We start from the raw sequence: 15,308 nt of genomic DNA on the forward strand, positions 1-15,308 counted from the left end.
AGTCAGGAGGAGAAAGTCTTGTCTGGGAAGGACCAGATAGCACTTCACTGTGAGAACAGGAGGCATAATGGATTGGGGATGGCTATGTGTAAAGCATCCCTTCCTGCTGATTTAACACGCTTTCAAAATAGATGTGTCGGGATTCATTTAAGATGAGACCAACGCCAGAGAGAACCTTCTAAACGCTTTGGTCTTTACATGCCGGTGCCTTGATAACCCTTCTGTATCTCTTTGGTTTTCTAACCATCCCTCCTAAGAAAAGCCACGGAGAAGATGTTTTGTGCATTTCTGAGCTGATTTGAATAGTGCACGATGGCATAAAAGGGGGCTTTGGACCACTAGGGACTGAGAAGCAGTGCTTTCTCAGTGCTCGGAGCCGCCGGTGCGTCCGGGTGCTGACAGCAATGTGCTTCAAGGCTCATAATTCATTTGTTGTTGATGAAGTTTTGTTGCTGACCCTTTCTTTAATCATTATAAAAGTAATAGGATTCATTTTAGAAAAATTGGAAATCAGGTAATAGGTACCTGTCTTATTTCACACTTGCTATGTAATTAATACCGCATGATTTTCTGTAAGTTGAACTACACTCGAGTTCAAGGCTTCACGCCAGTGTCTGGCAGGATCCCGGGGTAGAGCACCGCACTTGAGGGTGTCTGCTACTCTTGTGGTTTTGGTCCACAGTCCTTGCTTTGGAGACTCCTGCCATCCGGCCCTCGTAGCGCTCTGGCTCTGGGTGGCCTGGCACCAGGGGCTTCTGCCTCCCCGGGCCCACCCCTCCCGAGTGGCTGCAGGCCCCACTCAGAATGTGCCAGCCCGTTTTCTTTCCTGTCCTGGGAAATAGCTCTTTGCTGTTTTTCCCTCTTTTTCTTCAAAAGCACTGGGTTCTCTTCTTCTGGGACAGATTCTTGTCAGTGAGTTTCAACTTGAACTTCATGTAAAGGATTTGCTTTTAGCCTGGTTCAGAGTTCAAAGAGCTCTCCTGCCTTCTTGGAATAGGGTAAGGGGAAATCACAAAAGATAAAACACAAATTAGAATCCTAATAAAGCACCGCAGCACAAACAGAAAAATCCAAAATAAAAAATAAAAACTCACCTTCTGAGAATAACTGTCTGGGAGATATTCTTGTTTTCTTTCTTCTTTTTCTGTGCTTGTCACATAAAAAGGAGCCTTTATTATTATATTTGTCAATGAATAGGTCGTTCTCTTAGTTTTAACGTATAAGGGGCAGCCAGCTGGCTTGGTCCGCGGGCTCAGTCATTGGAGCATGTGGCTTTTGATCTCAGGTTTGTGGGTTCGAGCCCCATGTTGGATATAGACATTACTCAAAATTTAAAGTTTAAAAAATGTTTTAATATCTTGAGGTGAGACATTTTACTTTCTCATCTTTATACACTTCGGTGTTTGTGGATTCATTTCTCTTACTGCTGGGCTGAAAATGCTTAAAAATTCCAATAGCATGTCCTCCAGTTGGTGAGTTTTATGGTTAGTTTTCTTCTGGCCTCGCCCTTCTCCTTTGCGGATCCTCTGACCTTCCTCACCAGCTCCATTTCCCTCTTCTCCATCATCCTGATCCCTGTGATGGCCTCTCTGCTTTCTGCAGCCAGCTTTGCAGGGCTTGGGGACGACCACGGTAATGAATCGTCTCTGTGACCATTCATTCCGCAAGTGGCTGATGGCTAGTGGTCGATGCTTAGCCGGCTGAACCAAGATGGGATCGGAATTGTCCCCACGCATCTGTAGTGAAAAGAAACGAGGACCTGAATGCTGTTGTCGTCGTCTGGGGCACACAAGGCAGTTTCTCGCTTTTTCCACCAGGTGACAGCATGCGACTTCTTCAGCGAGAGCACTGTCAAAACAGGAAGTCACAGGAGCAGACCAGGGCTCTTGCTCACCGTTTGCTGGTTGACATACTGTTAAGAAAGCCCCCCATTTCGCATCAGCAAATATCACAAACCCTTTGAAAGGGGGTCGGGGCGCCTGGGTGTCTCAGTTGTTGTGTGTCTGCCTTCGGCTCAGGTCATGATCCCAAGCTCCTGGGATCAAGCCCCGCATCCGGCTCCCTGCTCAACGGGAAGCCTGCTTCTCCCTCCCCTACTCCCCCTGCTTGTGTTCCCTCTTGTGCACTGGGTCTCAGTCTGTCAAATAAATTAATTAAATTAAATTGAAAAAGGAGGACACAGTAGTTAGGGTGCGGGTGTCTTGATCAATATGCTTTCACCGAATTGATTTAGGCCGTGGCTGCTTATTAGCTGATCTGCAAATGTGTATTTCATTCAGGACTTTGAAAAATGGTTATGCCAGTAACTCTTCCAGAGGTGGGGCGGTCACGTCCCCCCTGCAGAGAACTCTCAGGAATAGCATCCCCTGCCCCTCAGCGCAAGTCGCCCTGGGGTGTGATGGCAGAGCGGATGGGGACAGAAGTGAGGCAGGAGCTGGAGCCAGCACACTGCTAAGCACCCTGCCGCAGGCTCCCCGGTGTGCTTGACCTCATACCCCCAGCCCGTGCTCCTCAGCGCACCCTTCTGCGATCTAGCCCGCCCCAGAGGCAGCTGGCAAAGTGAAGGCCATGGGCAGTGATGCCTGCCACTAGATTCGCAAGCATTTTGCTGGTTGACAGCTGATGGTTCCTGATCTTAGGCTCTTTGTGCCCTTGACTCAATGCATGACCTTGACAGTGACTTGGACTTGAGACTCTCCCTGTAAGTGCAGTCCAGGCTCACTGATTGCCGTGGAGGAAGTGCTGTTTGCAGTGGCTGTCCCTGCATTTGGGGTGACAGGGTGGCTTTCAGAGAGCTTGTTTGGATGTTTACCTCTTCGTCTCTGGAGTCCTTTTGACTGAACCTGAGGGAAGCCGCCCAGTGTCCTTCAGCTGCGTCTTTGTCTCTTCTGTCACACGCTGTTGCTTCTCTGAGCTCCTCTGTCGTTGAAAGTCACTGTCTCGCTGCGTTCTCTGAACGGAAGCTTCCCGAGTACTGCACAGACACCCGAGCTCGGGTTGCACCGGGTTTTGCCCGCCGACATTGACTGTCACTGCCCTTGAGGGTGGACCTGTTTCCTCCTTAACTCCACCGTCATTACCTCCAAGGACTGGCCGGGGGATAGACGTCCTACATTGGGTTAACAGTTCCTGGCGCTGCTTGTCTTTTTTTCCCTGTCGTGTTTCTGAGGAAGACTCAGAGGAAGTGTTCTGAGGATTCTGGCTTTTATGTGAGCTTCAGAGGCATTTAAACAAACTGTGACAGGCTCTAGTGGCACGGTTTGTGGACGCCTGGCCTCACTGGGAGTGGCTGCCACGTTCTGCAAGTAGCTGCGGCCGTGGGAAGTACTTGTCAGGGTAGCAGTTCCCACGAGGGTCCTCGGGGTGATGCTGTTTTCGTCACCGGCCTCGGTCATCGTTTTTTGCTGTTGACGTTGGCTCTGATGGTACAGGAGCAGTAGTGGGTCAGGCAGCGGCGGCCTGAGCATGATTCGAGGCAGTAGCACCGAACCGTATCAGTGGCCCTTACTCCCTGCTTGCCAGGAGTGAAAGAGGCTCCTTTCCCTTAAGAGTGACGTCGATGAAATAGTAAAAATTACTGTTATTAAATCTCAACCCTTAAACATATGTCTTTTAACATTCCAAGTGTCATGAAATGGGAAGTATACGTGAAGCACTTCTGTCAGGCACCGGAGTGTAATAGTTGTCTTATGGGAATGCACATGTACAGTTGTTGGAGTTGCAAGCTGAACCAGCTGCTTTTCTCTTGGGAAATCATTTTTGTTTGAAAGAATAAACTTTGGTATGGCTACTCAGACATGAGCTTTTGTCAGACATCTTAAAAATGAATGAAGTAAACAATTCAGGGAAATGAGAAGTATTTGTTGCTGGCGATCTCATTTTCACTTGAAAGCACAAATGTTAATTTAGGAAGACTTATATCCACCACTGAAGGCTTGATAGCTTCCCTGTTCTTAACAGACATATGTGAGAAGGGGTAATATTAACAAATGTGACTTTAAAAAGTATTTTATAATAAAAAATGTCAATATTTCAGAGACCTTTGTGACTTGGTCGAACCTGGCCAGTGCATGTGACACAGTCGTGCATGAATAAAAGATCCATTCAAAGTGCAAGATGGACCAGTGGATTTTTTTTCTTTAAGATTTTCTTCTTTTAAAAAGATGTATTTATTTATTTGAGAGAGAGCGCAGGTACACATGAGAGGGCCAGGGCAGAGGGGAGGGACAAGCAGACTCCCCACTGAGCAGGGAGCCCTACTAGGGCCTCCATCTCATGACCCCAAGTTCATTACCTGAGCCGAAATAGAGTCGGATGCTCAACTGACTAAGCCACCCAGGCGCCTCAAGATTTTATTTGTAAGTAATCTCTACACCCAGCGCGGGGCTCGAACTCACAACAAATGATGGGTCATGGGCGCTCACTGATACAGTTTCAGATTCCGTACCTCACTAATCTTTAAGAAGCTACCACTTGTCGGGGCACCTGGGTGGCTCCGTCGTTAAGCATTTGCCTTCAGCTTGGGTTATGATCCCAGGACCCCAGGACTGAGCCCTGCATTGGGCTCTCTCCTCAGGGGGAAGAAGCCTGCTTCTCCCTCTCCCAATCCCCCTGCTTGTGTTCCCTCTCTCGCTGTGCCTCTCTCTGTCAAATAAATGAAATCTTAAAAAAAAAAAAAAAAGCTACCACTTGTCAAGTTTTAATGTCAAAGAAGACTGTTCACAGTTCTCTGAAAAGAGAACTTATACAGGCCCCTGTCTGTATAAGGCCGTATTTTCTTCACATAGTGCAACCAAAAGACTCTTTCATGGCACATTGACTACATACGCAGATATGAGAATCCAGCTGTATTCTCTTAAGCCAGACATCAAAGAGATTTACAAAAACAAAACAATACCAAGCATCTCAAGTTTTTTTTAAATGAGTTTTTTTTTTAAGATTTTATTTATTTATTTGACAGAGAGAGGTCACAGTAGGCAGAGAGGCAGGCGGGATTGGGGGAGCAGGCTCCCTGTTGAGCAGAGAGCCAGATGCAGGACTCGATCCCAGGACCCTGAGATCATGACCCAAGCCAAAGGCAGAGGCCCAACCCACTGAGCCACCCAGGCACCCTTGAATGAGTTATTTTTAATTAAAAAATGTTTATACTAGTAATGGATTTGTTACTTTTAAATTGATTATTAAGGGGCGCCTGGGTGGCTCAGTGGGTTAAAGCCTCTGCCTTCGGCTCTGGTCGTGATCCCAGGGTCCTGGGATCGAGCCCTGCATCGGGCTCTCTGCTCAGCGGGGAACCTGCTTCCTCCTCTCTCTCTCTCTGCCTGCCTCTCTGCCTACTTGTGATCTCTACCTGTCGAATAAATAAATCTTTTTTAAAAAATTGATTATTAAATACTTTTGAAATTTGTTTAATTTTTCTAATATGATAAATATTGGTAGATTTTACCCACATAAACAAAGTTCTTTGAGGTCCTCAGGAATTTTTAAAAAGTGGAAAGGAATCCTGAGACCAAAAGTTTGAGAACCATGTGATAGGGATGAGGCTTCTTGAATCTCTCATGGTCATGACCACCACGACCGAAAAGCCTGCCTGTTTTGTTTTTTTCCCCCGTGCCTAGAGAGTTTATTTCAGACTTATTTAGCCAGATTCTTGTGACTAAATATTTAGAGTTCATTAGTTCTGGGCATCTCGTGCCAAAAAAGTATGTTTTATTTGGGGGCATTCATGTAAACAGACCTAATGAAAAACCCATTGATGAGAAAAGAAGAAAATTACCCTGGCCTGTTTCTATAAATAGTTTTCTTAAAAGATTTTAGTTATTTGTTAGAGAGAGCGCATGCACAAGTAGGAGAAGGGGGCGGGTGGCAGAGGGAAAGGGAGAAGTAGCCTCTCCTCTGAGCAGGGACCCTGACGTGGGGCTCGATTCCAGGACCCCTGAAGGCAGACGTTCAACGGGCGGAGGGCGCCCACCCCTCCCCCCCGCCCCCCACTCCTGTAAATGATGTTTTCCTGGAATGCATCTTGCCCATTGTGTGTGCGCTGTCTGTGGGAGTTTTTGCGCTTCAGTGGCAAAGTTGAGTCCTTGGGGCGGAGATCATCAGGCCCACAAGGGTGCTCTCTGAGCTTCTAGAGAAAAAGTTCGCCAAATCCTGGCTGTTGTTAGACATTAAAGATATTCGTATCTATAACAGAGTGATACTGACCACTGACTGCTCACCCCTTACTAAGCGCTTTGAAAACTGTAAGGCTTACCGCTTGTAAGCGTTTATGGAACTCCATTTTTGTGTCCAGGACTGTGTTGTCATTTTATTGAGGGCAATAGCTTTTGCACCATTATCTGTTCTGATATTGTACCTAATTATTCTAATAGGACCCTGTGCTTTTCTTTCACTAACAAGATGGCCGTTAACATGACTTGCCGTCCGTTGACCAGGAGCGCTCCGGGTTTTACATTTGCACCGGGGCTGACGTTTATAAGCACTGTCTTCCCTGACTCCTTTGACTCAGTTCCTGGCTATAATCTCAGGTTTCTCCAATCTTTATTTACATTTTCCCAGGAGAAACTAAGGTGCCCGGGGCCACTGATGCGGTAGGCAGCGAGGATTATTATTACTAGGCCAGACCAGGAAGCCCTAGGTCAAAAGCCCTAGGGTGCAGAAGGAGGTGCAGAGAAGGAGGAGCCTCCCAGCCACACGTTTTGCTGTGATTTGCCTTCCCCAGCACAAGGGGAGGGCTCTAGGACTGGGTGCCACCTGGGCGGGGATGAGTTCCTCCAGAGTTGTTCTGTGCTGTTTTCTGCCCTGCCCTTGAAGATAGCGTTGGGATTGCCCACTCTGGAGCAGTGTTTCAGGATAACAGGATAGAAGAGGCAGAAAAAATGAGATGCCCTTTATCTGGTCACTCAAACAATTTTCATCCTTCCTTTTGGCCCTGGGTGTGGAGCTGGAGCATATGTTTATGATCCTCTCCCAAGCCTGAAGTCTGAAGCCGTTACCATGAGAGCATCATAAACATCCCTCTGCTCCAGAAAGGTGGCGTGCTGGCGGGCCAAGAAGGCTTTCTCTCCGGCCGGTGTGATGCAGTAGTAGTTCAGAGGGCTCCCCTGTCAGGGCGCCTGGGTGGCTCAGTGGGTTAAGCCTTTGCCTTCGGCTCACGTCGTGATCTCGGGGTCCTGGGATCGAGCCCAATATCGGGCTCTCTGCTCCGCAGGGAGCCTGCTTCCCCTTCTCTCTCTGTTTCTCTGCCTACTTGTGATTCTCTATCTGTCAAATAAATAAAATCTTTAAAAAAAAAAAAAAGTTTCCCTGCCATCGGGGTGGGGGCCGTATGGCATTCTGTCCTACACTCAAGGCCGCCTCATGTCCGGTTGTCGCCAGCTCTCTAGGTTCCACGTTTTCCATCCACGAGTGCATTAGGGGAAGGGGTGTGTAGGCGCTAGAAACTGGGTGAGATTTTGTGCATGTAGCATTTACCCGGGCAGAGGGTGCATTTACCTGGGCAGAGGGTTCATGGCTTTTCGCAAATCTCAAAGGAGTCCATGACCCCGCAAAGGGTAAAACTATAGCCAAATAGGCTGTTACGAAAAAGTAAGGTGAAAGAAAGAGTATTCGATTAGACTGACTGACTTACTGCAGTGATTTATCATTTCTTTTAATCACCAAAACCCTGTTTTCATTATTTTCCCCTAGCAGATCACCCAAACTTCCTTTAATGCCGTTAATAAAATCATAGCTTCTGCTCCACGTTTCAAAATAATCAACCATTGTTACAGCCTGAATTAATATAGTCCATAACCAAAAGCAGAGAGGCCACTCTGTATATCCCCAGCCTGAGAAGCAGCCACATCATGCACACATTGCCATTTTTTTTATTAGGCCTTCAAAACATTGGGCCCCTTGCTGTCTTGGGGGGCCCCTGGCCAGCCAGCAGGCTTGGTTTGCGATGTGAGTGGGTGTGCCCTTCCTGGTCTGGGACAGGGTTCTGCCCAGGGGCCTTGGCTTGGATTTGGTTTCTGCAAGTCCTGAGTCATGGTTGAAACCAATGCTTCTTGGTTGATTACCTACCACAGTATTTGGGGAGATGTGGTTCTCTTATGGAGAAGGTGTTGTCTGCTGTTGGCCAGCCTGTGTCAGGATGCAATGGGACATCTGACTTGCTTCCTCACCCGGCTCATTGCCAACTGCGAGTCTGTGCCATGGACCGGCAGGGAGCGGCGTGCTCCTTGGCTCAGCCCAGCCCCAGCCGTGATGTCAGACTAGGGAGGCTTCCAGAGCCATGCGAGCCGTGGGCTGGCGGGGACGGGAGCAGAGTCAGGAGCAGAGTCAGGTCCTTAGGACCCCACCTCCCACCTGCAAAGGGCCTTTGGAGGAGAGGAGAAGGGCGACAAGAACAGAAACTCACCAGATGTGATGCAGAGATCTTACAGTCTTCCCTGTGGCTGTCAGCCAGTCTCTTGGGCCATTTTTACTTCTTTCTTTTTCTTCTTCCTTTATTTTTTTTTTTTAAGATTTTATTTATTTATTTGACAGACAGAGATCACAAGTAGGCAGAGAGGCAGGCAGAGAGATAGGAGGAAGCAGGCTCCCTGTTGAGCAAAGAGCCCGATGTGGGGCTTGATCCCAGGACCCCTGGGATCATGACCTGAGCCGAAGGTAGAGGCTTTAACCCACTGAGCCACCCAGGCACCCCTTCTTGTTCCTTTACAGTAACTTTTGCTTACAATAAGGTGCATAGTCCTTACCTGTTCAATTTGGTGAATTTTTACCATTCCTCAATTATTGTTTTATTATTTTTTTACCTTTTTATTTTTTGCTACTTGATGAATAAGGTTATTACTATCTTTATCTGAAATAATCTTCATAGAGAATTGTGGTTTGGTTATTAGCTCTCAGCAGCCCACTCCTGAGCTGGAAGGAAACTTGCCTTCTTCCGAGCTACCCGATCTTCCTCTTGGGCAAAAGCCATTTTGGGACAGATCCACTTCTTCTTGGATAGGCAGGCCTCCATCCATTGCTCCCTGGAGGGCCTCAAAACTTAATTTCCGGCAGTAGTTCTGGCAAGCCCTGCATCCAGATAGCGGGTGACGGGACCAGGTAGACCATCAACGCTTCTTTCCCCGTTGTATTCATCTCCAGTCACTTCCACTTGGCCTTCCTAGATCTTGTCCATGCCAGACCTGTTGAGGAGCCTGCGGGCCAGCAGCGGGCCGGCACAGTGCGCTGCGGCGTAATTTGTCAGGCCAACCTTCCCACCGTACTTTGGGAGTTCATGAGCGTAAGCTGTGCCCAAACCGTCGTATCCTCTGCAGGCATAAGCAAGCTGACACATGACACCTCTGTCGGTTACACGAACAGTCGCCTGTATTGAGGTGTTTTCTACTTACTTTTATCTTTTACCAAGCATTTCCTGGCATAATAATCAGTTTTACCCTCTCGTTGTCTTCTTAATTTCACTTGGTATCTCTTGAAGGAAGCCTTATTCTTGACAACCTTAACAAACCCTGCTCCGGGGGTGCCTGGGGGGCTCAGTGGGTTAAGCCTCTGCCTTCAGCTCTGTCATGATCTCAGGGTCCTGGGATCAACCCCTGCGTCGGGCTCTCTGCTCTGCAGGGAGCCTGCTTCTCCCTCTCTCTCTGCCTGCCTCTCGGCCTACTTATGATCTCTCTCTGTCAACTAAATAAAATCTTAAAAACAAACAAACAAACAAGCCCATAAACTCTGCTCTGTTTTCTCCTTCCCTTTACCTCTGTCATATTCCATGATCCTGGACCATTTCATTGCTTTTCCCTCCCTCCATCACTCTGAGCTAGTCAGAGGTTCATTTTTCTCCATAAGTCCCTCTCCTCCCCATTCTTTTAAAATTAATTCTAACTTTGGATAATTGTTTTAAATGTATATTGGAAATATATTTTTTATATTTAAAATATTTAAATATTTAAAATTTTAAAAATATTTAAAATACATATATTTTAAAAGATTTTATTTATTTGTCTATTAAAGATTTTATTTATTTATTTGGCAGATAGCACAAGTAGGCAGAGAGGCGGGGGCGGGGTGGGAAAGCAGGCTCCCCGCTGAGCAGAGAGCCCCATATAGGACTCAATCGTGAGATCATGACCTGAGCCAAAGGCAGAGTCTTATTTGTTTATTGGGAAAGCTAGAGAAAATGCAAGTTCACGAGCAGGGGAAGGGGTAGAGGAACAAGCAGATTCCCCACCGAGCAGGGAGCCCAGTGCCGGGCTCCATCCCAGGACTCCATGATCATGCCTGAGCCAAAGGCAGATGTTTCACTGACTGAGCCACCCAGGAACCCCTGGAAATTTATTTTGAACCACTTTTCACAGGACCTTCAACCATTTGAAAATCAGAGTTTCCTTCTCTACAGAGTTCTTGTCTTTTTTTTTTTTTTTTTTAATTTTACTTATTTATTTGACAGAGAGAGAAAGATCACAAAGGCAGATCAAGGGCAGAGAGAAGAAGAAGCAGGCTCCTTGCGGAGCAGAGAGCCCGACTCGGGGCTCGATCCCAGAACCCTGTGACCACAACCTGAGCCGAAGGCAGGGGCTTAACCCACTGAGCCCCCCAGAGTTCTTGTCTTACACAGCCCCATGCTTGCTCCTCATACTGTCTTCATGAGATGGGTTGGTGGGATCTCCTCTTAGTGGAGGCCAGAGGGCACCTGCTGAGCTGGTATCTCCCCAAAATGGATAGTTTCAGGCCAGCGTGGTCTCAGGTCAGCGTGTGGCCTGGCTTCCAGGCCTGTGCTTGCCCACAAAAGTGGGGGCAACTGCTGTGCCACCTCCTCACCGCCCCAACCCTGCCATCAGCAGGGGGAGCTTGAACTTGGAGCTTAAGCAGACTGTAGAACCACTGAGCTTGACAGTGAGTCAGAGCAACGCTATGCCAGCCAGGCCTTGCTAGCATCCTTATTTCTGTAATTTTTGTGTTTGACTCAAAATTCCCTTTGAAGCATGGCAGGGAGGAAGCAGGAGAAAGGGATTTGGGGTAGATGGGGATGGTTTTAAGCTTCGGGGCTTTCTTTATACCCAGAGAAGGATTGTTTTGGAAATGTTTCACCCTTGAAGAGACTGTCACGGGCCTTTGCTTCTGTGTGCCTCGTAAATCACCCAGTATTAACTCCTCAAGATGGATTGCTGGCAGCTCCTGGGCACTGCCCGGCATTTTGAGCCGTGGGCTGGCAGGGGATTACAAAGCTGTGAATTGCCTTTCTCTTAGTGCAGAGTGTAGGCATTGAGAACATGCTCTTTAGAGAGCTGTGGACTTGGGTGTTGAGTACTTGCTTTTCTCCTTAAAAGCTGTGTGACATTGGCTATTCTGCTAAACTTCTCCAGGCCTTAGTTCTTCCTCTGTGAGGCAGTGGTCACAGCGGTTGTTCCTTCACGGGGGCTGTTGTGTGGTTTTTACCCCAGATGAAGCATGAGAGGCGCCTGGCACACGGTCCCTCACTCCGCCGATGCTGGCAACCAGTGTCGTGGTTCAGGACCGTCCAGGCGAGTCCACTGGGGAGGAAGGGGCCATCTGTCTTCTTGCCAGCACCCTCGTTCCTCCTGGGGGTACAGAGGAAAGGTAAAAGTCTAGGGAAGGGACAGCATCTCCTCTAGCTGGGGTACCTTTGCTCTTGATACTTACTGGTCACAGAGATGGCTGCCTTGGTAATTGTTTGTGTGTTTTTAAAGATTTAAATTATTTGTTTATGGAGTTGGGGGGGGCAGAGAGCACAGTAGAGGGAGTGGCAGGCAGAATGGGCAGAGGGAGAAGCAGGCTCCCCGCCGAGCAGGAGCCCGATGTGGGACTTGATCCCAGGACCCTGGGATCATGACCAGAACCCAAGGCAGACGCTTAACTGACTGAGCCACCCAGGCGCCCCCGCCTTGGTAATTATTTGAAACAGCTGGGCACTTCCTGCCTCTGTGGGCACTTGTTCTGTTCTCATCAGTAAAAAATAGTTGCCAATGGGGCGCCTGGGTGGCTCAGTGGGTTAAGCCGCTGCCTTCGGCTCAGGTCATGATCTCCGGGTCCTGGGATCGAGTCCCGCATCGGGCTCTCTGCTTGGCAGGGAGCCTGCTTCCTCCTCTCTCTCTCTCTGCCTGCCTCTCCATCTACTTGTGATTTCTCTCTGTCAAATAAATAAATAAAATCTTAAAAAAAAAAAAAATAGTTGCCAAAATCCAGAGTCCTGGCCATTTCCTGGGGGGAGAGTGGAGGAGCCCATAGCAGGAGGTGGGCCTCGCAGGAGCTTCTAGAGCAGGTGCACAACCTCCCTGCCCCCCGCCCCCTCCTTCCCCGTTCCCTGGGAGCTTCTTCAAAGTCCTTCTGGCTAAGTCCAGTTCTGTAACAGTGGCAGCCGGGCATGTGTTCTAGGAGAAGCTCTCAGGGTGAGTCTGGTGCTCACCCCGGAAAAACCAGTGCCATGAAAACATCCTGACCACGAGCAGACCCATGCCTGGGAGGGACGGGCCAGGCCCAGACACATGCAGCCATGACAGTGCAGTGACTGGAATGTGGGGCTTTGGGCTCCCGTTCGAGGCATTTTCCTCCCACCAGACTCACTCTTTGACCATATTTGCTGTTTGTGGTGGTGGGGTCAGAAATAGCCAGCCCAGACTCGAGGAGCCTCTGTTCCCGAGGGAGGCCGGCCTGCCTCGAGCCAGCGAGCAGCAAGCTGAGCAGCGTCCGCCACTCCAGGGACAGCTCTTTTGGAACAAAAGCAGGAGGAGGCCTGGGATCCTGCGCTGCGACGTGCTGCCTTGCTGGTGAGGCCTCCCCTCCGGGGCTGGATCCCCGCTGCTCCAGGCTGACCGCATCGTGTGCAGATGGCAGCCCCCGCGTCCCCGCTCCGTCCGGTCGCGCTCACTGGAGCCTGGGTTCCCGGCGGGTGTGGCAGCCGCTGCAGGAGTCTGCGGCCCAGTTGGTGTTGGGTCGATGCTATATAACCCTCGTGCGGAAGCAGTAGACATGGGCCGCGTGCTTACTGGGGGCCGTTTGCTTTCCACGCACTGTCTCCTCACCTCTGCCAACAACCCTTACGGTAGGCGCTGTTATCCTTGTTGGACAGATGAAGAAACTGAGGCTCAGAGAGGTTAAGTGGCTTTTCTGAGGTCACACAGCCGGGAAGCAGCAGAGTTGGAACTTGAACCCAAGGTGTTCAAATGTGCAGGTCCTGTGCTGCTGCCTGCTTGTTTCCAAGCTCAGTACGTGGGCTCCCTCCCCGCCTTCGCGGCCCTGGCTGGGACTGGATCACGCAGGTGGGGGCCTGGCCCCTGGAGCTCGGCCAGCGGTATGTCTCATGTGTGACTGGAAGTGACCTCTGTCGTGACTGCTGGGTTTTGCAGATGACACTGAGCTTCACTTACTGGGGCTGCCTGTCCTAGAGGCAGCACCGATGGTCCCCAGGTCTGTTTGTCTGTCCTCGCCTGCGTCCTGCGGTGGTGGGGCATGGGCGCGGGGGCATGGGCGCGGGGGCATGGGCGCACAGGCTCATATTTGAGGCGCTCCGTGGCCTGACTCAGTTCAGGATGTCTTACAGCAGCCTGGAGGGTGCGACATGGTGGCCCCTGGCTCCAGGGAGATGTGAGATGTGGCGCCTTCCACACCCTTCCCCTCCCCCACGGTCTTCACCCTGCAGCGCCCTCACCCCCGTGCCTCCCTCCCCCGTCATCCCCGAATTCTTGGCCCTGGCAGGGAGGGAGGGGACCGCCAGACTTACCTAGTCCGTCCGTCTCCCCCGCCAGCCTCCGAGGCGGGGTCTTCACTAATCGAGAAGGGCCTCACCACCGTCTGGACGGACCTCCGCGAGTTCCAGACTTTTCACTGCAGTTGGGCTCTCGTTCTGGGCTCTTTCCATCCTTTCTGCGGAGAAACTGTTCTCAAATGTCCATGTGATCAGCTTCAGACCCTTCAGAGGCTCTCTGGTGCCCTCGGCTCTGCCAAGGAGGATGGTTGGTGGTCTTCTGCATTGGCTCTATTTTCGGTTCTCCCTGTGGTCCAGCCCATGCCCTGGTCTCTCCACGGTCCAGCTGCCAGCTTCCTCTTCCCCGAGCGGGGGCCTCTCAGCCCTGAGCCCTTGTATCTGCTCTTCCCAAGTGCCGTCCACTGGCCTATCTGCTCTTCCTCCCTCCCGAGCCCTCCCAGGCCTCTCTGAGGCACCAGCTCCTCTGGGAATCCCCTCTCTCACCCCTGGGCCCCTGGTCTAGGTCGGGAGCCCCTTTCTGGGCGGGCAGAGCAGCTCAGCCTGCCTGGGACCTTAACATCCAGCACTAAATCCCTCCCACTTCTCTCTGGCTGGCTGATGGTGCTTGGTGAAGCCAGGGCAGGATGTGGCAAGGATTTCAGCAAATGAAATTCAGAAGAGACTTTTCAAGCATTTTTTTTATTACCTAACGGTGTAAGTGTTAATGTTCTTCCTTGGTTGTTCACAAAGAAGAGAACTGAGTGTTCCTGTTCAAGAACTCTTTCGCTTCAGGGCAGGGAGAGGGGTGCATTTCCTTGACCACCGGAGCAGCAGATGCCCACGCGGAAAGACACACAAAAGGATACTGGTTCATGCAAATGTGTGAAGCATTTAATCCGTGGTAGCTTAGCTTGACACAGAATTCTCAGGTTTAATTAACCCTTGGTCCTCAGTGGAACTTCTCCTACCCCCACCCTCCCCCCAGGACCGGCAGGAGCACCTGCTTGCGTTGCGCGCTCCCATCACTCACTGGGTATCCTGTGCCCCTTGCACTGCGCGTGTAGCATCTCCCTTTCCCTGAGGGATGGCAGCCGCTTGGGGCAAAGGCCACAGCTGCCCCATCTTGGGTCGGCTGCATCCCAGAGCCTGGTCGGGGCCAGAATGAATGGCAAGCTGGATATGAACCAGAGAGATCTAATGTTATTTAAAAATAACAAGACTGCCAGTTAAGAAAGCTTCATAGGGCTTCCTCTAACGTTGCGTGCATGTGTCCAACCCAGCTCCACACCTGGGTGTTACAGCCTCTCAACTTGGAGAGTTAGATTTGCTCTGAAGATTTTCTCATCCTCTCCTCAATGGAGGCGTTCAGTTTCTCCCAGAAGGTTCTTGCACGTACTCTTAGCTGTTCATCACATTGAAGATTAATTTAGGATTCCAGGAATTTCTTTTGGATCCCTAAGTTTGACTGCCCCCCCCCCCCACTAATCATGAGCCAGAGGAAGGGGGAAAGGAAGAGGAACCTTCTCCACCCACGGCGCCATTCTTAAACGGAACCAGTAATTGAATGCTATTAAGCCAAATTAATTTGCCTCCTGCAGGAAGGTTTATGATGAATGAAAAG

General features: G+C 50.0%; 1 protein-coding gene across 3 annotated transcripts in view; it reads left to right on the forward strand.

Moving 5' to 3' along the window:
* Positions 1-15,308, forward strand: part of GPR107 (G protein-coupled receptor 107) — a 76,525-nt gene that overhangs the window by 46,174 nt on the left and 15,043 nt on the right. The window lies entirely within an intron of this gene.

This window comes from Mustela nivalis (assembly GCF_964662115.1).
Source record: "Mustela nivalis genome assembly, chromosome: 13".
Taxonomy (NCBI): Eukaryota; Metazoa; Chordata; class Mammalia; order Carnivora; family Mustelidae; genus Mustela; species Mustela nivalis.